Below are 22,361 nucleotides of genomic sequence, written 5' to 3'. Positions count from 1 at the left end.
GGGTCTAGTGGGAGGGAGAATGTTGTACTATAGTTTACTTTCATTGTAAACGAAAAAGGAAAAAAAAAAAAAAAAAAATAGAGAGCGTTTTTTCTGTTATTTTTGGATTTTGTATGGTCTGTTTCCGTAGAAAGTGGAGGAAAATAGGGATGGAATGGAAAGTTTGGAACTTTTAATTAGTAAAAACATCTCGGGCTCTATGTTCTCAACTCTCTTCATTCAAGTTTTCTTGGCATTCCCATATTTTGTTTCATGTTTTCTGTCTTTTGTTGTTTTTGGTTGCATTTGGGTAAGTGCTTTAGTTGGTGGTTGGCAGAATGAGATTGGTGAAGAATCAGAGTGCACTTGCATTCAGATTTGAGATTTCATAGCAAATTTCTTCCCCTCTCTCTGGGTGGATGAAGCCATTGAAATTTGCTCATGGGTTTGTGTGATATAACTAACAATTGAGACTTCAATTTTAGGCAATTTTATCATATCCGTTGCATGGACTGAGATTGAGATGAAAAGGAAAGATATTTTCTCTTTGCTGTATATCTAAACCACGAGTTGACACCTCTCTCTTGTTTGGTCGATCTGAAGGAATAAATATAAATAAACTGAATGCAGGCACGCATGAAGGCATTGGAAAGGCAGGCCCATGTCGGTGTGACAGTGAGCATGGGGATGAGGTGTTGACAGTCATTGCCTTGCCTCTGCCAAAAACAGAAGGGGGGAGGGGATGGTGGGCATTCTGATAAGAAAGAATAAATATCTCAGTGAAATGGACTCTGCAGAAGCCGCATGTCCTTCCTCCGCAAGCTGTGGGCATGCTGTGATTGTGATGACAGAGGGACGAATTTACTCGGACAGTCAAGTCACCCACGTGCAAAAGCCATTTCTTTAGGGTTGTTTGCCCTCTGTACGGATGTATATTTGGTCTAATTGGGAGTTCTATCATAATTACACCTTTAAAACGTTACATTTTGAACTAATATGATTACCACAATCATCAAGAAAAATATTATAAAATAAAACCATTTTGTAATACGATTTTTTAAAATTATTTTCAAAAATGAATTTTCAAAAGTCCGAAAAAACATTAAAAAAAAGTTGTTAATAATTTTCAGAATAATTATCAAATGGGGGTACTAACTACTAAGAGTATACGGGAGATTATTTTTCGAATTTTGTCGCTTCAACAAGTAAAAATCACACCTTTAGGAGATTATTTATAAATTATAATGAAGACTCCTATCCATTTTTAAAAAAATTATATCTATTTTTTCGGTATCTCCATTCGATAACAACTTTAATCAAGCTGGGAAAAGAGGTTTTGTCACGACGCCCCTGTCGTGGTCGTAAATATAAGTAATTACACCCTCAAGAGTTTGATCGTCAATGGGGCTTTCATCCCAATCAAGTGACTTACATCTCCCTTACAGACACAACACAACTCTAAAGTCGCCAATATCATTGCATCGGCGATGGCATTTCCCGTCGAGTCAACAGGTTCGACGAAGTTCGTCCAGTCTCCGCTTTCACATTGTGCGAACCCATAATCAATTTTAGCCTCTTGCTCTTCAAATCAATGAGACCTCCGCCGAATACCCATTGTAAGTTCGTCTCTCATATTAAGAGCATTCATATTAGTCTATGCATATATATATGCAAAATCATATTTACATAATATGAGCCTAAATTCATTTAAATTAGATTATGCATATTCAAATATTTGAATAGTTATGAATAGTTTACATGTTTGAAGATCTACTATTCACTCTCTAAAACATATTTTATTTATTCTTTTTCTCTCCTCCCACTCTCTTTCTACATATTTTACCTTTATATATTTTCCTATACATTTTACTCATTCACTCTCTAAAAAATATTTTACTCAAATATTTTATATATTTGAAGATCAAATCCTATTAAAAAAAAGTAAAAAAAAAAATAATAAAATGATAATATTTTATTATTATTTTGTTTTAAATTTGCACAAGTCAATGTGAAAATTTTGCTTTTATGACAAATTAGATCTCTAAAAGATATGATTTTGTATATGCATATGCATAAACCAATATGGATGCTCTAAATAGGCTTGGGTCAAGAGGTTATATTTGAATAAAAGAATGTACTTTCACAAATACAATGCGAGACGAAAATGTTCCATTTATACTATGAAAGTCATGTTATATACATGGAAAATAAAGTGTTGACACGAAATATGTATTAGACTTAGGAGATTAGCTTCCATGTATATTTTTATAATGCAGCGCAACCAGTTAACGAGAAGAAAGTGGATGTCTGATATCTTCTCGGAGAACGAATTCTCGAAGGGACAAAAGGGCTCGTAGCTGTTAGAGCAAGGTGAGTGCATGGAATACCATATTTATCCTTGAAACTTTGGTGCTTCACTTTCGGTCCCCTTAAGTTTTATTCTACTAATGATAAATGCATAGAGCATGTGTTTAGCATCAAGTGTGATTCTTTCATTACTGGAAAATAGGAACATATCAAACAAATTCGGGATCCAAATAAACATGAGAGCATTGGCATTGACTTCATCAAAAGTCAAGTCAAATGTATAAAATGATGAATATGTGTAAATCAAAGCTGCATTGGATTCATCAAATGAGAAAGAGCGAGTTTTGACCTACAGTAAATCTATAGTTTCCTTCAAATTTGAAGGGTTACATACACTCATCAACAATTTATTTTACTATATTTTAATTCTCAACTGTTGTACTTTATTTTTCCTCTCTCATTTTTTTTCCCTGCAACCTTAGTTTCATTTCAGTTTTGAATTTATGATCATCCCCAAGTATAAAATTAAATTATTAATGTACCTATAGTTAGTTTAATTGCTAAAAATGAAAAAAAAATATTATTATTAAAAAAATAATATTATATTATTATTTTGATGAATTCAATAATTAATCCAATGTGAGATTATGAATAAGAATGTTTTAAATTTATGGAAAATTTGTATTTTTTATTAAATTTTAATGATAATTTTGATGAAGTCAATGTGAATGCTACGAGAATGCAAAGTCTATGCCTTTAGCCATTCAACGAATCTGTTGAGATTTTTGTAAGAGGAGCCACCTTCCTTGACACTATTCGTAACTTTTTCTTGGAGATTCAAGGCCCTCAATTTGAAGTTTTCACCACCGAGAAGTTCCTCCACCTTTTTATTGATTTCTCCTTGGGTAATGATCCCACTTTCATCTCGGTCAATCTTCAGCCCAACCTTCCAAACATCACAGATGTAGCTCTCGGTATGAAACTGGTCAGCGAAGTAAGGCCAGCACAAGAAAAGGGACTCCATTACATACACTTTCTATGGTTGAGTTCCGACCACAATGGCTCAAGAAGCAAGCAATGGAAGGATGGCTGAGTACTTTCTGTTGAGGTGCCCAGCCAACCATCTGTCCGCGACTGGCTACTCTGTCTAGGAATCCTACTGGGTAGGCATCATTTGTTCCTTCGGTGATATCTGGTCTTAGCATTGGCTTGGCCAAATGCATATTTAAATTTAGCCAATATCAAGTTGAAAATACATTTGCCTATTCTATCTAAATTCAAGTCCCACATTGAATTAGCCATCCATTCTATATATAATAATAAAATATTATTAAAATAATATTTTTAAAAAAAAATTTTTGTTTTCTAACATTTTATAATTCTACCAATTTAATATTAAGCAATATTATATTATAATTAAATTAATATTAAAAAAACACATTTTCAAAGCTCATTTAATCCTAACAAAATTCTATCAACTAATTTTTTTACTAAATATCTTAACCAAATATCTAGTAACATATGAGAAGTCATGCAAAAATAAAAAACTGCACTTACATAAATCAATATCAAGAAAATCTGCACTGCAGTTACATAAATCAATATCAAGAAAACAGCAACTTAAGGTTACATAAATTAATATGAAGAAAATCTGCACTGCACTTACATCTACATAAACAGAAATAGGAAATCTGCACTGCATTCTTAACCTTCTTAATTACAAAACATATACATAAACACCTAGATGAAATATACACTTCCTCCACCATCTTAATTACAAAACACTTACATAGACACCTAGTGGAAATCAAATATTCAAACACCATCTTAATTACAAAAAACACTTACATAAACACCAAGAGGAAATACATAAATCTGCACGTAGTTATCATATACAGCAGTTCAAATATAAACCCCTATTAACATATAACAGCAGTTACAAGGTTTCAATATACATCCAAAAAATCAGTCAGTGGGTTCCAAGCTGTCATGAAGTTCCAAAAAGTAGACTTCCATCCAAAAAATAGTCTTCCATTTCATAAATCAGTACCAACTGCAAAACAGAGAGACAGAGCAATATTAATCTGCGTTTTTTTTTTTTTACCAAAAACAGCAACTAGTAATTGTTTCAGGTGTGCAAAATCATCAACTATTCAGTTTATTAACAAAAAAAGCAACTACCAAATATGGCATTAACATTCAACATCATGAACAGCACTGCATCAGTTTATTAACAAAAAACAGCAACAAAAAACCATGGTATTACCAGGTGTGCAAAATAGCAATTCTTCAGTGCACTTCTCCCTCCTCCAGCTACTACATTTCATTCAGTTCATTCCTATGTTTCTTTAGGATTTCAAGTTGAATTGATTTGAAGTATTCTTGCTGCACTGCATTCATGTTATCAAGATTCAACATCATGATTTCCATCTCCATCTTCTTCTTCTTAAGTGAGATTATCTCAACCCTATCCCTATCAGCCTTCATTGTCGCCTCCCGTCGCTCAATCATCATTATCCTCCTATCACTTTCCATGTTACTTTAAATTTTCATCAAATTGACTATTACAAGATTCTTCGCATTTCCTTTTCCTTCCCCTTTCTTTTTCAGATTTCTTGCCTAGTGGCCTCTCCAAATTAGTAGACATGCTCTCATTTTCCTCTACATCTATGGCATTAGCAGCTGGAATAGTAGAGCAAGTTGTCTTTCTCTTTGTTGGCAAATTATCCATATGCACTTGCCACTTTGGTTGGTGCCTCAATAAGTTCCAATAATGATCCAAATTATAGTTGCTTTTTTGTGTCGATCGGTACAATGCCTTTGCCTTGTCAATCTAAACACCAATCATAAAAATATTAGTACATATTACAATCCAAATTTATGATAATTAGAAACATACCTTGTCTTGTTCATTGGTACCGCTTGGATGCATTGACTCGACTAGGGCCAACAAACCACAAAACTTATTTGTGACTTTTTGGATAGTTGACCATCGATTAGTCAACGACCCCACAGAACGTTCAGGCGAATTAGCATTTTTATAAGTATTGAAGTAATCATGGATTCTTATCCACAATTGGGTGGACTTTTGATCTGTCCCCCTAATAGCGTCTATACTAATATTGAGCCACCCTGATACAAGGAGGTTGTCTTCCTCCACGGTGAAGGACACATCCCGTTGGGATAGTTTAGTTCGTACCCTTACTTGCCCTTCGGGTTGTGTCACTTCAACCTCAGGAAACACATTATCATGCAAAACACGAGCCATGGGGGTTAATAATACCTTCTCCACCACTTTGCAATAGTGTGGTGAAAAAGGGATCGTATTGGCAGTGTGAATCCATCCTAGATAAAACAGTCACCAAGTAATAAAATCAACAGTCAGCAAGTAAGCATGGAAGACAGTCAAAACAGTATGACAACACACACAACACAACATCTGAAAAGTTACAAGGTTGACTATTATCAATGAAAATGCAAATTGGATCACTATCACTCTGCTGGCTCTGTAATTTTGATTGAGCTACTTTGATTGAGAAGTGTTTTGTTGAGAACAGTATGATAGTCTCTTCTTTCTTTAATTAATACAATCTTGATTACTTATAAAAAAAAGTATGATACACAAAAAAGTATGATACTTAATACCTCATCTTGTTATATTCCTAGAGGAATTCCAACCTTAAATCTAAAACTGGTTATCTCCAAAACAGGTTATATTATAACCAAATACATTATGCTTTTCATCATGTTTGCAGCTTCTAAGTGTTTGTTATATTTTTTCAGTTTCTTCATCTTGAAGGCAGAACGAAAACAGAGCATGCATCAAATGATAGAAGCAATCAAACCTTGTTGGAGTTGTGTGGTTTCTTTCTTTAGCAGCAGCTTTTATAATTAAAGCTGTGTGGTTTGGGTCAAAGACTAGTTTTAAGTTATTGTTTATAGACATTCTGTTTGTATTGGCAGTGTGAAATTATTGTTTATAGACATTCTGTTTTTCTCTTGCGTATTAATATCAATATGTTCTTTAAACAGGTGGCAGAATCAAAATTGGCAAAATTTGTAGAAGACATTATAGTCCCAGTTGACATAATTGTTGATGGAGAGGTATCACTGGTTTTTGTATGACAAAATTTTTCCCTGTTCATGTGATGATTGATATTGTTACATGCCTGTCTTAGCTATGCAACTTGTTTAATTATATATATATATATATATATATATATATATATATATAAGAAAGAAAAGAAGCTTTGCAACTTGATCACACTCAACCAAAATTATTCTTGTTTAACTGTCCCATTCTCCCAAATCAAAGAGTTTCATTGATTCTTCTATCATAAAAGATTATCTATCATTACCAGGACTCTGGTTGCTATTAATTTAAGGGAAGTGAATAATGTAAAAATATTGATACAGGTGATTTGAGAGGAGAATACATGTGTTTTTTTCCATTTTGGTTGTGCTTCCTTGTCAACGTAGTGATGTGGAATTCTTTTTATCCCTTTCCTTTTGTTACTGTTAACATACTTGCAGTGGAATTTTTGTCCAGGTCAATGATGAATTCCTGAGAACTCTTGAGATTCTAAGTAAGAAGCTGAAGTTTGTAGAAGTGGATCCTATGGTCAAAGCTTCAAAAGCTCTAAAAGATGTTCAACCTGAGCTAGAAAAACTACGTCAGAAAGCAGTTTCAAAGGTTTTTTTGACTAGAATTGCAAATGCACTGGCTGATGAACGTTATTTATTTTTTTTTGTTTTATGTACATTTTCCATCTCTACAATGTTAATGAGACTACACCCTCTACAATGTCATGCATATCATATCCCCAAATCTATAGTTGCTCTATGGTTAATGCCCACGGAGAGATTTGTACACGGATGATTGATTGTCTAGACTGCTTGATATCAATTCGTAAGAACAGTCCTTATTGCGTTAAAATATGAGAAGTAGAAATAATAGCCATCCTTGGTGACAAATATTTTGGGCTTAAAAGCTTGGTTGACATGAGGAGCTGACCCTAACATGTAGTTTTTTCGATCATATTGTGTCTGTTTCTAACATATATTGTAAAGAACTACAATTTTGACACTTGTGTACCTTCGAAAAAGTTGGTCCTATGGTACTTACGTTTGATACTTGAGCATAATAACGTTGAGACTTAGTATCTGTCTTAGTCATATATTCATCTACATCGACTAGTCACTAGTATTTTTAGTTTGTTACCTAGAACGGAAATTGAAGTCTGAGGTAATTTTTCTAAGACCAAAGATTGCCATGAGGATAGGAATAACAACCTTTGTCAACAGTTTTTTCTCTTAATTGATTACAACTGCCAGTAGGCTATGCAAAATTTCATTCATGGATTGTGGATTAAATTAGATTTTAATGATGTTTTCTCTTGGTACTTGTAAATTCTATAAAAGTGTAAATTCTACAAGCAGCAACCCTAACTGTTAATCCCGAAATCAAAAACCCTAACTGCATATAGCTACTACATCCGAGAGCATCCGAGAGCATAAACGGTAAAAACGATAGACATGGATCACAGAAAAATCGAGAGCATAAACTGTAAAACCCATGAGAAAACTTACAGATCAACTGCGGGAGTGAGAGAGAGAGAATGGAGAGGCGCAGCCGTGGGACTGGACGTGTGCAACCGTGGGAGTGACCTGGCGCAACCGTGGGTCGTGGTCAGGCGCCGTGTATGCGAATCGAGAGAGAAGAGAAAAAGTTTAGGGAGAAAGGGGGGACGGTTCCGAAATGGAGGGAATGGGTTTTTCCTTCCCGCGTTGTCCACTTCTCACTTTTTGAGTGACTTTCCTGTAGAGATAATATTTGTTTATTATTTGATGAACCAAATTCGACTTCCATCTTTGGCCATGGACTGTAGCAGAAGTCCATAATTTTTTAAACTTGTCCAATCCGATGTGATGACTTTTTAAGTAAATGTCTTCCAAATTTAGCCAAGCACCTCATTTGGCCAAGCCAACGAGGATGCTCAACCCAAAGGAATGGCCTGTTTGATAGTTCAAGACCTAAAGCCAATTCTCGGAATTGGGTCTGGTCAAAAATCATAAAGCTTCCAAATGCAACATATATGACTGAGTGTCGTGGCTGTTGATCAAGCCATTCTAAAAAAGTTGTATCTTGTTGCCAGAAGTTTCTAGTTGGATTATGACCGCGGTTGCTTGCCAAAAGTGGGCCGATTGGTGTAATCTCTGAAGTCATTCTGAATGCCGTTGGCTCGAGGTCATAATCGGGGTTGCAGATCAGCCAGTCTGCAACTTCCATAGAGGAGTTGTTTCTAAGTTCAAAAATAATTTTCTGTGAAGTTAAGTCGCCGATGCAGGCCCAAATAAAGTTTTTGAGCTCATGGCAGGTATGTCCTGTGCGGCTGTGCCAACTGAATCATCTGGTTTTCCATTGGAGTTCCTATAAAAACACAAAATAAAATGAAACAAAAGGAAGAACACAAGAGGAAGATGTCATTATGGCTTTCTATCATTGAGCTCCTCGCATTACCAGCATGGTCCTCGGAAGCCAAAGATAATAAAATGTCTTAATCTTGCAGTGTAATTTTTTAATTGTTTGTTTTGCCTAGCAAAAAAAATCTGACTTCATTAGAGAAAACTGGACAAAGAAAATCACTATGGTCTGCATTTACCTAGATTTTGTTTGTCTGTGTGCACACTTGTGTTATACTTCTGCTGATCCAGTTTGTATGTTGCTTCTAATTTTGCCCTGATTTTAAACCAAAATGTTTTCCTAGAACAAGGCAATGTTTTATTTGTTGCAGATGGAGACAAAAGTGGTGGGTGGCATGTACTTGTTTAATGCACCGAAAGACACCGAATGCACCGAATTCAAAAGGTGCGGCTGGAACTTCTCTCAACTGCACCTTCTCATCGACTACTCCCAATCAATATAAATAGAAGTGTTGTGATGAGGTGAGGGTGTATGCGGACTGAGTGCAGCAGAGAAGTGCATCAGAGTGGGTGAGAAAGAGATTTCTGTAAAAATTATTTTTATAGTGAAATTACAGCAGCTGTGGACGTAGGCAATTGCCGAACCACGTTAAATTTCGTCCCTTCTTTATTTAGAATCGTCTCTGTGTCAGAAAAGCTCCCAACAACTGGTATCAAAGCACTGGTTCGAGCTGTCTGAAAATTCAAGTTGTTCAAAATCAATTTTTGACAACTGCACGGTGTTCCTCGCGTTGAGACGAATCCGTTGCCGCAAACGGAATCGAAAACAGAGGTCGGACGAGCCTACACGTGCCCCTAGAAGATCGGCGCGTGCATCTACTGCAACCCACGCGCCCCCACGCGCTCCGGAGGTTGAAGACGCATGCACCACACGCGCCCACGCGCCCTCACGCTCTCCAGAGGTTGAAGACGTGTGAAGGACACGCTCCCACGCGCCCCCACGCACCCTACAGAGGTTCGGCGCGTGTGTCACACGCGCCTCACTCTCCCCCATGCGCACACAGTACTGTTGCGCATATATTACACGCGCCCACGTGTTTGCCCACGAGCACTGTGCAGCGCATGTATCTCACGCGCCAGACAGATCAGAACCGTCCGTTTTTCAGATCTATTTTTGGCTAGATCTAAGCCATTCGGAGTCCAATTTCGACGATCAAATAGTGCTTTCCAACTATTTGGATCATTCTGGACTCATTCGTATAGTCGAAATTTTGAGATTCGGCATCAGTACATTGGATCTGAACCATCTACGTGTTGCAGATCATTTTGGGCTAGATCACGCCAGTTGGAGTTCCATCGCGACGATCAAATAGTGCTGACAAACTATTTGGATCATTCCGGACTCGTTTCCAGCTAATTCGAGTGTTTCGGACGCAACGGTGATCTTTGTTTGTTTGAATTTGAACTCATTTGTAAAGTTATGGCTGGAGAAGAAGTTAAAGGTGTTGGTATCGAGAAATTTGACGGTACAGACTTTGCCTACTGGAGAATGCAGATAGAGGATTATCTCTATGGGAAAAAACTACATCTTCCACTCCTAGGAAGAAAGCCAGATGACATGAGCAATGAAGATTGGAGTTTCCTTGATAGACAAGTGTTGGGAGTCATTCGACTAACACTGTCAAGATCAGTTGCACACAATGTGGGAAAGGAGAAGACCACGGCGGATTTGATGAAAGCTCTATCGGACATGTACGAGCAGCCATCAGCCAATAACAAAGTGCATTTGATGTACAAGCTATTCTACTTGAGAATGGCAGAAGGAACTCCAGTTATTCAGCATCTGAATGAGTTCAACACCATCATCAATCAATTAGCTTCAGTGGGGATTGAATTTGATGATGAAGTACGTGCACTGATTGCTCTAGCTCAATTGCCAAAAAGTTGGGAGGCCATGAGAACAGCTGTTAGTAATTCGTATGGCAAAACAAAGATGAAGTATCAAGATATCCGGGACCATATTCTTAGCGAGGAAGTTCGCAGAAGAGATACAGGAGAAGCATCAACTTCCAGTTCTGCCTTAAACCTCGAGACGAGAGGTAGAGGAGCTAGTAGAAGTTCAAATCGGGGCAGATCGAAGTCCCGAAGAGGTAGAAATAAATCTAGGTCCGGAAAACAAGTACAGTGCTGGAATTGTGGCAAGATTGGCCACTTCAAAAATAATTGCAAGGAAGCAAAGAAGAAGAATGAGCATGACTCTGTTAATGCCACAACAGAAGAGCTCCGAGATGCCTTACTCCTTTCAGTCGACAACCAAATTGAATCTTGGTTGTTAGATTCAGGAGCCTCGTTCCACACTACAGCACACCGAGAAATCATGCAGAATTATGTCACTGGTGATTTCGGGAAGGTGTACTTAGCAGATGGTGAAGCGTTGGAAATTGAAGGCATGGGAGATGTACCAATCAATCTGCCCAATGGAAGTGCATGGTTGCTACAGAAGGTGCGACATGTTCCTAAACTCATGAGGAACCTGATTTCTGTAGGACAACTTGATGCTGATGGGCATTCGGTACTATTTACCAGTGGCACGTGGAAGATAACAAAAGGAGCTATGGTAGTAGCTCGAGGCACAAAAACAGGTACTCTATACATGACTTCAAGCATTAGAGATACTGTTGCAATTGCTGACGTAAATGCCAACCTATGGCATCAAAGGCTTGGTCACATGAGTGAGAAAGGAATGAAGGTACTATTATCCAAGGGGAAGTTACCAAAGTTGGAATCAACTGATTTCGACATGTGTGAAGGTTGCATTTTTGGGAAACAGAAAAAGGTTAGTTTCCTGAAAAATGGTAGAACTCCAAAATCTACAAAGTTGGAGTTGGTGCACACAGATTTGTGGGGGCCATCCCCAGTCGCTTCTTTTGGAGGATCGCGGTACTATGTTTCCTTTATTGATGACTCAAGTAGGAAAGTATGAGTTTATTTTTTGAAAAATAAATCTGACACATTTGATACTTTCAAGAAGTGGAGAGCCATGGTTGAAAATGAAACAGGCTTGAAGTTAAAATGTCTGAGGTCAGACAATGGAGGAGAGTACATCGACGGAGGGTTCAAAGAATTCTGTGCTGCAAATGGGATTAGATTTCAGAAGGCTATTCCCGGGACACCGCAGCAGAATGGCGTAGCTTAACGCATGAACAGAACTCTCAACGAACGTGCCAGAAGCATGAGGCTGAATTCAGGATTGCCTGAATGTTTTTGGGCTGATGCAATTAACACTGCAGCCTATTTGATTAATAGGGGACTTTCAGTTCCCTTAAAGTTCGATCTACCAGAGGAAGTCTGGAGCGGAAAGAAGGTAAATCTTTCCCATTTGAAAGTTTTTTGCTGTTTATCATATGTTCACATAGATTCTACTGATCGTAACAAGTTAGAAGCCAAATCTAGAAAATGTTTTTTCATCGGTTATGGTGATGAAGAATTTGGCTATCGATTTTGGGATGATAAAAATCGCAAAATCATCATAAGTAGAAATGTGATATTTAATGAGTAGATTCTGTACAAAGCTAAGTCACAAGCTGAATCTGAGGAACAGCCAAAGAAACTTGAGGTTGTTGATTTTGATGTTACTCGAGTCAACACTGATAAGAACGAGGATCAAGAAAATGATGATACACAGATCGAACAACGTATACCACTCACTGTTATTCGAATATCTTCAAGAACAATTAGGCCACCACAGCGGTTCTCACCATCTCTATACTACATCTTGCTAACAGATAGTGGTGAACCGGAAAGTTATGATGAAGCTATACGAATTGAAGATTCGATCAAGTGGAAGAAAGCCATGCAAGATGAGATGGAGTCACTGATGTCAAATCAGACATGGGAGCTAACTAAGCTTCCAAAAGGCAAGAAGGCTTTGCACAATAAATGGGTGTACAAAATTAAGGAAGTGCACAATGGTAACAAGCGCTACAAAGCCAGAATGGTCGTGAAGGGGTTTCAACAAAAAGAAGGTATCGACTACACAGACATTTTCTCCCCAGTTGTAAAATTGACTACGATCAGGCTAGTGTTGGCAATTGTGGCTGCAGAAAATCTACATCTTGAGCAGTTAGATGTGAAGGCTGCATTCCTTCATGGTGATTTGGAGGAAGACATCTATATGCACCAGCCACAAGGATTCTCAGTGAAGGGAAAAGAGAATCTAGTTTGCAAACTGAAGAAGAGCTTGTATGGCCTAAAACAGGCTCCACGACAATGGTACCGGAAGTTTGACAACTTCATGTGCAGTAATGGATTTACAAGACTGCAGGCTGACCATTGTTGCTATATGAAGAACTTTGACAACTCTTATATTATCCTACTGTTGTATGTGGATGATATGCTCGTTGCAGGGTCAAGCATCGAGGAGATCAATAAACTGAAGAAGCAGTTGTCAAAGCGATTTGAGATGAAGGATTTGCAAAACAAATCCTTAGTATGAGAATTATTAGAGACAGGTCTAATGATACTCTCAAGCTCTCGCAGGAGGAGTATGTAAAGAAGGTGCTCAGAAGGTTTAACATGGACAAGGCGAAACCAGTGAGCATACCCTTAGCTAGTCACTTTCGACTAACTAAGGATCAATCGCCAAAGACGGAGGAAGAGCAAGAATGCATGGACAGAATACCCTATGCATCGGCTATTGGTAGTCTTATGTACGCCATGGTCTGTACAAGGCCAGATATTGCTCAAGCAGTGGGAGTTGTGAGCAGGTACATGAGTAATCCAGGAAAGCAGCATTGGGAAGCAGTCAAGTGGATTTTAAGATATCTACAAGGCTCTTCAGATAAGTCACTATGCTTTACAAAAGCAGGTTTAAAACTACATGGATATGTAGATGCTGATTTAGCAGGTGACGTTGACAGCATAAAAAGTACTATTGGATTTGTGTATGCGCTGGGTGGTACAGCTGTATCGTGGGCTTCTAAGTTACAGAAGATTGTTGCTCTCTCAACTACAGAAGCGGAATACGTTGTTATAACTGAAGCAGGGAAGGAAATGGTTTGGTTTCAGTCATTCTTGGAGGAATTGGGAAAGAAGAATGAAAAAGGTATTCTGCACAGTGATAGTCAGAGTGCTATTTTTCTTGCAAAGAATCCAGCCTTTCATTCCAGAACAAAACACATACAGTTGCGATACCATTTTATCCGATCTCTTCTCGATAATGGACAGCTGATACTTGAGAAGATTCGAGGAACAGAGAACCCAGCAGATATGTTCACAAAAGTAGTTACTGCTGACAAATTGAAGCTGTGTATAGCTTCGGTTGGACTTCGTACTTAAAGGCATGACTTGAAGTTGCTGTGATAGTTGCTATGAAGATATGTAGACTCATTTGTCTCAGAGTGGGAGATTGTTGCAGATGGAGACAAAAGTGGTGGGTGGCATGTGCTTGTTTAATGCACCGAAAGACACCGAATGCACCGAATTCAAAAGGTGCGGCTGCAACTTCTCTCAACTGCACCTTCTCATCGACTACTCCCAATCAATATAAATAGAAGTGCTGTGATGAGGTGAGGGTGTGTGTGGATTGAGTGCAGCAGAGAAGTGCATCAGAGTGGGTGAGAAAGAGATTTCTGTAAAAATTATTTTTATAGTGAAATTACAGCAGCTGTGGACGTAGGCAATTGCCGAACCACGTTAAATTTCGTCCCTCCTTTATTTAGAATCGTCTCTGTATCAGAAAAGCTCCCAACATTATTTAGTAAGATGGCCTAAAGTAGAAACCTCTTCATGTTATGCATGTATTCTGATTGGTTCTGGCTCTTCCAAAACAATTCTTGATTACCTCATATACTGCTTGAATCATCTTAAAGCATGCATTTTATTTCTTATATTCTTAAGTTTGCTATCATGCTTCAGTCGATCCTTACAAATGACACCCTTTTTCTAATTACGTAAGTGTTATAAACTATCTTGAATTGTATGACCACATTTATCTAGTCGTCAATGCATAGTGCCAGCATAGTACTGCATAGTAACTGGCATAGTGAATGGTCGACATATGCACAATGCATAGTGCCAGTATAGTACTGCATAGTAACTGGCATAGTGAATGACCGACATATGCACAGTGCATAGTGCCAGCATAGTAATGCATAGTAACTGGCATAGTGAGTTAGCCGACATATGCATAGTGCATAGTGTCAGCATAATGCAGCATAGTAAGCTAGCATAGTTCCCTTTGTACGCCTATATATATCGTTGAATTTTTTAAGAAATTCATAAGGTTCATAACTTCTCTGAACTCTATCTCTCTCTCTCTCCTTTTAGAAAGTTTTATAATAAATCTATCTCTCTTTCCTTTTCGATAGTTTTATAACACGTTATCAGCACGAAAGTTCTGACGATCTTGAAACTAATAGTCCTCTATTTCAAATAAGTTTTTCAATATATTTTTATATTCTTGATTTATATATGTAAAAAATGTCAAATCTTACAAAATTGAAATTCGTTGCTCTTGACATTTCTGGAAAAAATTATTTATCTTGGATCCTTGATGCTGAGATCCATCTGGATGCAATGAACCTGAGAGATACAATTAAAGAAGGAAATCAAGGGTCCCTGCAGGACCGTGCTAAGGCAATGATTTTCCTTCGGCACCATCTTCATGAAGAATTAAAAACTAAGTATCTAACGGTGAAAGATCCACTTATTTTGTGGAATGATTTAAGGGAGAGATATGAATACCAGAAAACTGTAATCCTCCCAAAAGCTCGTCATGATTGGATGCACCTGAGGTTGCAAGACTTCAAGAGTGTTAGTGAGTATAACTCTGCACTCTTTAAAATTAGCTCGCTATTGAAATTATGTGGTGAAAAAGTCACTGATGATGACTTGTTAGAGAAGACATATACTACTTTTCATGCCTCGAATGTGCTCCTGCAGCAGCAGTATCGAGAGCGAAAGTTCAAAAAATATTTTGAACTTATATCTTGTCTTCTATTAGCTGAGCAAAATAATGAGTTTTTGTTAAGAAATCATCAGTCACGTCCTACTGGTTCTATATCATTCCCTGAAGTGAATGGTACTAGATTTACATCATTCCCAGAAGCGAATGGTGCATTTTTTCAAAGAAAACGAGAGCGTGGACGTGGTAGGAAAAACTATGGAAGTAGAGGTCCTAGAAGTGACCACACTAAAAGGGACAATAATAGATATACACCGTACCACCAGAAGTGGTTCAACTCAGAGAAGGGCAAAGGTCCCTAAAACAAATTTTTAAAGAAAGATGAAGATGGATGCCATAGATGTGGTATGACTAGACATTGGGCTCGTATCTGTTGTACAGATAAGCACTTGGTTGACTTATATCAATCTTCTATAAAAGAAAAAACAAAGAAATTTGAAACAAATTTTACTGAACCATCATATGCTTTAGATTCTATAGATGGAGAAGATATTACAAGTCTTGATGTTTCTGATTTCTTTGAGGATTCTAGTGGTAGAGTTGATCATGAAAGTGTTCCTTTTTAATTAATGTATTACATTTATCTTATTATAAAATATTTTTATATTCTGCAATGTTTTGTAGTAATGAAAGTTTTATTTATTCTTTTATACTTGTTATAAATTACTGATGATATGATTTATCTGAGAATGGAAATGGAGCATCCCTGAAGGATCACCCTAAATCAATAATTTTATTGAGTATCTCATATGAGTGATACTTGTACCAAAAACTCATTATGATTTATGCACCTGAAATTACATAATTGAAATTGTGGAAAGAATATATATTTGAATGAACGTCTCGAATGTGCTCCTGAAGTAGCAATATCGAGTATGCTCCTGAAGTAGTAATATTAAATGCAAACATTCACAATATATTCTAAATTTGTGTCAGGTCTTTCAGTGACTGAGCAAAATAATGAGTTTTTGATAAGAATCATTATTCACGTCTTACTAGATCTATATCATTCCCTGAATTGAATGATAATGAATTTATATAATTCTATTCTCTGAAGTGAAAAGAATGATGCATTTCATTCAAAGAAACTAAGAGATTGGACGTGATAATGAATATCTTTTTAGGCCAGAAGCTCATATTGGAAAAGCTGTAAGCTTTCTTTTTGAGATGATATTATACAAATTATTGAATCAAATATTATGATGCATCAAAAGGTGATATGATATTTGTATCTTTTCATGGTTATCTTGATCATCCAAAATCAATTACGATAAGTCGAATGATTTTCATATGGACGTCCATAAAAGAACCAGAAGATTCTTCTACTATAAAGTTTTATCACCAGAAATGAAAAGAAAAATTTGTTTCAAGCAAATAAGATGAAATTATTCGACGTTATCTTGATTATCATATGTAAACCAGAAGTTCAGATGATAATTAAATTTTGGATACAATAAGATAAAAATATCTCATATTCTAGCTGCTAAAATCCCAGCGATGATTGAAGTCCCTGTAGGACAATTAAGAAATTCAGCAGTCTAAAGACATGTATAAAGGCATGTGAGACTTATCAATACAAAAGATAGAGTATCTCAAAAGAGAAAGGCACAAATAATTTGGTGCTCCTGAAGAGGCCATACCCACAAAACAAGTAATAAAGTCCATCCAAATTATCTGTATAAAATTCTCCTATATAAACTCTTGAAGAGTACCTCCTGAAGAGGTTTTTCATGAAAATGTCTTCCCTTGAAGAGGGACAGGTACCTGAAAATAACGAGATCTCGTTACATTTCATGAATAATGGAAAAATTATGGATAGAAATAAAATTATTGTCGACAATGTATTTCCATATGAGATGGCAATTGACATTACCAGAAGTAATGATAAAAATGAATCAAGAATCGTCGAAGAATACGACGTAAAATATTGGCCAAATTTGAAAGAAACAATTCCTGCAGAATTGATTCACTAGTAAAATATGATGCATCGGGACTTGAAGTCCAAACACCTAAAGAGGTGATGCTTGTTGAATGTCAGTGGGTATTTATGAAAAGGAAATAAAAATGTGATATATAAATCACGAGTCAGTTTCTCAATTCCTGCAGAATTGATATCACTAAGTAAAATGTGATAAATATGGACTTGAAGTCCAAACACCTAAAGAGGTGATTTTTGTTAAATATCAGTGGATATTTATATATATGATATAAAAAGTCTGAAACTTTTAATATGAAAATGTGATATAGAAATCACAAGTTAGTTTCTCGAAGAAACAATATTGATATGATTTTAAAGTGGTTGAAATCATATTAAAATTTTTATTAGTTTGAAAGTTACCGAGAGTTTGGATATATCTGATTAACTGCATATTTATATAGATCATTGGATCATGATATATATATATGAAAATCCCTGAAGAATAGAAAATGTCTGAAGCTTCTAATATGAATACATCTGGAAATATGTATTCTATCAAATTTCAAAGATCCTTATATGATCTAAAGCAATCCAAACGCAAATGAAAACAAGCTATTATTGCAGTTTATATATATGATTTAAATGTCATTGAGGCTCCAGAAGAGCTCATAAAAACTGCACATATTTGAAATATAAATCTGAAACCCTTGCGGCTTCAAGGGGAAGATGGATGATATTATTAGTCATGAAATACCATCTTTTAATACAATTAGTATTTCAGATTCATATTATGGGTTTGATATGAAGTGTGCATTATTAAAGAAAAAATAAAAGGGAGCACACAGAACATCTACCAAAAGATAGAAACACAAATATGAATATTTGTGAAATATTATTTTATTATCTTGAAGCAAGAATTACAAAAATTTGAGACACTTTGCCTCATTCTTCAAACGCTCTTGTTCTTCAAGAATCTGTATAGCATCCCTATCTAAAGGGGTGGGCAATCGAAAAGAAGATTTAAGTAAGGATTTTAAATTCCTATTCTCTTTCTTTATTGATTCTATTTTCATGTTGGACTCTAAAAGAAGTCGCTGAAGTATAGCAATATTCTTGTGGAGATCGTCAACTCCACAAGTTCTGGATTGCAGTCGCTGAGAAAATGCGACAATGAATGATGAGTATCGGGTACCGAGACTCACAAGCTCATAGATAGCTTCATTATCTGACCTACGAGTCAGATCATTATATTGCATGATAGCACCTGTGGTAGAAGTAGGAACAGCTGATGAACGAGGTGCCGAATACCTCATATATTGACCCTAAGAAGATTGCTGAGCCATTGTAGAGAGAGATTGCAGGGTAACAATGCAGAAAAAAATTGCAGAGTAAAAATGCAGTATGATTACAGAAAAGTGAAGAAGATGAGATGCGAATGAAGATGAGCTGAATATCTCTTTTATAGAGAAAATTATGATACAGCATCTCTCATGAAGTAAGAGAAAAGAGATGGAATATAGCTTCATAGCTCTGCGGCGCCTGACAGCTGCGGTGCCTGACAGCACGCCTGACACCTACAGAGGAGTTGAAAATCCGCGGTGCTTGTCTGATCTTAAAAGGCTGGCCACCGTTTTTATTAAAAAATGAGGTTAGCGGTTTAATGTTGATGAATTCTCCACTAACTGTGTTATTTACAAGAACTCCAGAAGAGTAGTGATGAGTAGAAAGATCCAGTTGAGATTATTTTATCAACATGGATCAAGTCCACAGTTAGTTGGATGTACAGATGCGAGTTATTTTTCAGATACACACAAGAAGATCATTGCAATTCATGAGAAGAAAGTTGAAATTGATATCAAGAATGTACGGTCAAGTAAAAATCTGGCAGATTTATTCACTAAAGCATTACCAACTGCAACATTTAAGAAGATTATGCAGAACATTGGAATGCAGAGGTTTGAAGACCTGTTATCATGCACTTTTCAGGAGAAGTAATGTCATGAAGACTTGTGCTGATTGTACTTTTTTTCCTTCGTTAAGGTTTTATCCCACTGGGTTTTCCTTTGCAAGGTTTTAATGAGGCAATCCTAAAGCACTCGGCGATACACATGAATACTGTACTCTTTTTCCTTCGCCATTGGTTTTTTCCCACAGGGTTTTTCCTTGGCAAGATTTTAACGAGGCATATTCTTTAAATATGGTCATCCAAAGGGGAAGTGTTATAAACTATTTTGAATTGTATGACCACATTTATCTAGTCGTTAATGCATAGTATCAGCATAGTACTGCATAGTAACTGACATAGTGAATGGTCGACATATGTACAGTGCATAATGCCAGCATAGTACTGCATAGTAACTGGCATAGTGAATGGCCGACATATGCACAGTGTATAGTGCTAGCATAGTAATGCATAGTAACTGGCATAGTGAGTTAGCCGACATATGCATAGTGCATAGTGTCAGCATAGTGTAGCATAGTTCCCTTTGTACGCCTATATATATCGTTAAATTTTTTAAGAAAGTCATAAGTTTCATAACTTCTCTGAACTCTATCTCTTTCTCCTTTTAAAAAGTTTTATAATAAATTTATTTCTCTCTCTTCTTTTCGATAGTGTTATAACAGTAAGCAGTTTATTAATTTCATAATCGTGAATTTTACGGTACTTTCAGACGGGTGGGTATTATCATTAAGTAAAACTTTTAAATTTGTTCAGCAGTGATGGCGCTCAATGGTCAAAAGTTAGGGGCAGGATATCTCACCATCGTTGTTGATGATTCCACTGTCAATTAGCTTTGGGATTCTAAGTATCAAGGCAAGTACTGCACTCGAGGCCGGCCAGAAGGCAGCCTGCTGGATTTTCATCTTCTCTGCCACTTTCAGAGCCCACCCCATGCTAAAATCAGCAATGACAAGTGATATTATCACCTTTCAATCTGTTGATGTCTTCTATGAGCTCCTCCAGCTTCCCAGGCATGACCCGGAGAATGGCTTCAGATAGCTTACCCAGCTCGTTTCTATCCTCCGACAGATCCATCCCATCTGGAATTGAAACTAGATGAATTTGATTTTCCAAGTGGTTATTTTCTGCCAAAGCACTCGCAACCCTCTTGTGATTATACTGTGTTCACAAACGTGACTTTGAACCCATGTCTGGCTAAGCGTAGTGAGAACTCCACTAGTGGGATTACATGGTCTTGTGCTGGAAAAGGTATGGCTAAAATATGTGGTTTTCCCATCTTTTATTTTTTTATTTTCACTCTTTCTAGATTCAGCTGCAATGTCAATAGAGTTTCGAAAACCAAATTCGTCATATTTATAAGGATTTTGGGAGGTGTGGCTGAGGAGCCAAAGCTGGACATATTCTCTTTCTGGGCATTGAGTTTTAGTTGATCTCAATGTTGGAGAATCTGCCATCGTTATTTTTTCTCTTCAGGTCTTTCTTTACTGACTTAATCTCATGGATGTTAGTGCTCTCTTGTCCAAAGGCCACTTGTCCTCATAGATTTCTATTTTTTAATCTCAAAGTTGAGGAATCTGCCATTGTTTCTTCTCTTCAGGGCTTTCTTCATTTTTTGTCTTTTCATTTTGTTTCGACTTGATTGCAATTTTTTGTTTCATTTCTCATGGAATTTAGTTCTCTCTTGTTCAATGGCTTAAGTTTTATCACTCTGTTGTTTTTATATTTGCTTTACTTGTAATGTCATTATCTTTTGTTCTTGTAGGAGTCATATTGCTTTTTAGGCTTCCAGCTTTAGTTCGTTGCTTACAGACTTACAGTGACACAAATTTGGCTTCTATACAGTCGGTCCCTTTGTTACCAATACATCAAGTCCCTGTTCGTTTAGTAGGCTCAGATGCGCCTGATATTGATTGAGATTAGATAGCTGAAATCATCAAAAACAGCTGAATGTCTGTTTTAACACACCATTTGGTTTATTCCTATTCTTTGAATTGGATATCACGAAACTTCAGACTAATTCGTATGCATTAAAATATTAATTAGATGTTGAGATTGATTATTTCCCGTTAACTTAAGCTTTTAGATAACTAGTGGCTTAATTTGACATTAGAGTGAAGATCTTGTGTTCGAGCCTCGATTCCACTCTTCACTCCATTTCAGTCAAATCTCTGCCATGTGTTGGGCAATATTTATTGAGGAATCTGAAACCACACCCCCTAGACCATCAAGTTCTAATATAATGCCCTCTTTGAGTTATATTTTTGAACTTTATGTTAGGGCATATGCAGTTTGAGATAGCAGAATGCACATTCTGACCTATCACTATGCAGAGTAGATTACTTAATGACATTAAATTGTGATAGGTATTGGATCTTCTGGTGCACAAAATTTGTTATCTCTCTCTGGAAGAAAACTGCACACGACTAGTTGATTGAAAGCTATGCACCATAGCAACCACTTGTTATTTAACAACGGGTTCTCAGTACAAATTTCAAGTTTGTCAGTTCATTCAAACAGCTGAATTACAATGGGCAATGCACGCACTCAAGTTCTGTGCGCTGTAAGATTACCAATTGTCAGGTCAATGACGTCATTCAAGATTTTTTGTTTGGGGGGGGGGGGGGGGGGGGGGAGAAAGGTTTCTTGGATCTTCGTTTTCACCCGTTTATACTTTATGTCAAAGACTCTCAAAACAATGTCAATTTGAAATAATGAGAATAGGTCAGATTATTACACTGTATCCTTACAACAAAGTGTAAAATTGGCAAATATTGAAACTTCAGTTGAAGTGGCGGAGATCTGCCTTT

The 22,361-nt window shown here is 36.8% G+C and overlaps 1 pseudogene; it reads right to left on the bottom strand.

The window, feature by feature from the left end:
• Positions 1-3,034: 3,034 nt before the first annotated feature.
• On the bottom strand, positions 3,035-20,830 carry LOC122304443 (annotated as a pseudogene).
• Between the last annotated feature and the right edge of the window lie 1,531 nt (positions 20,831-22,361).

This window comes from Carya illinoinensis, chromosome 3 (genome assembly GCF_018687715.1).
Source record: "Carya illinoinensis cultivar Pawnee chromosome 3, C.illinoinensisPawnee_v1, whole genome shotgun sequence".
NCBI classification, from domain to species: Eukaryota; Viridiplantae; Streptophyta; class Magnoliopsida; order Fagales; family Juglandaceae; genus Carya; species Carya illinoinensis.
This window is presented reverse-complemented; position numbering and strand designations above follow the sequence as displayed.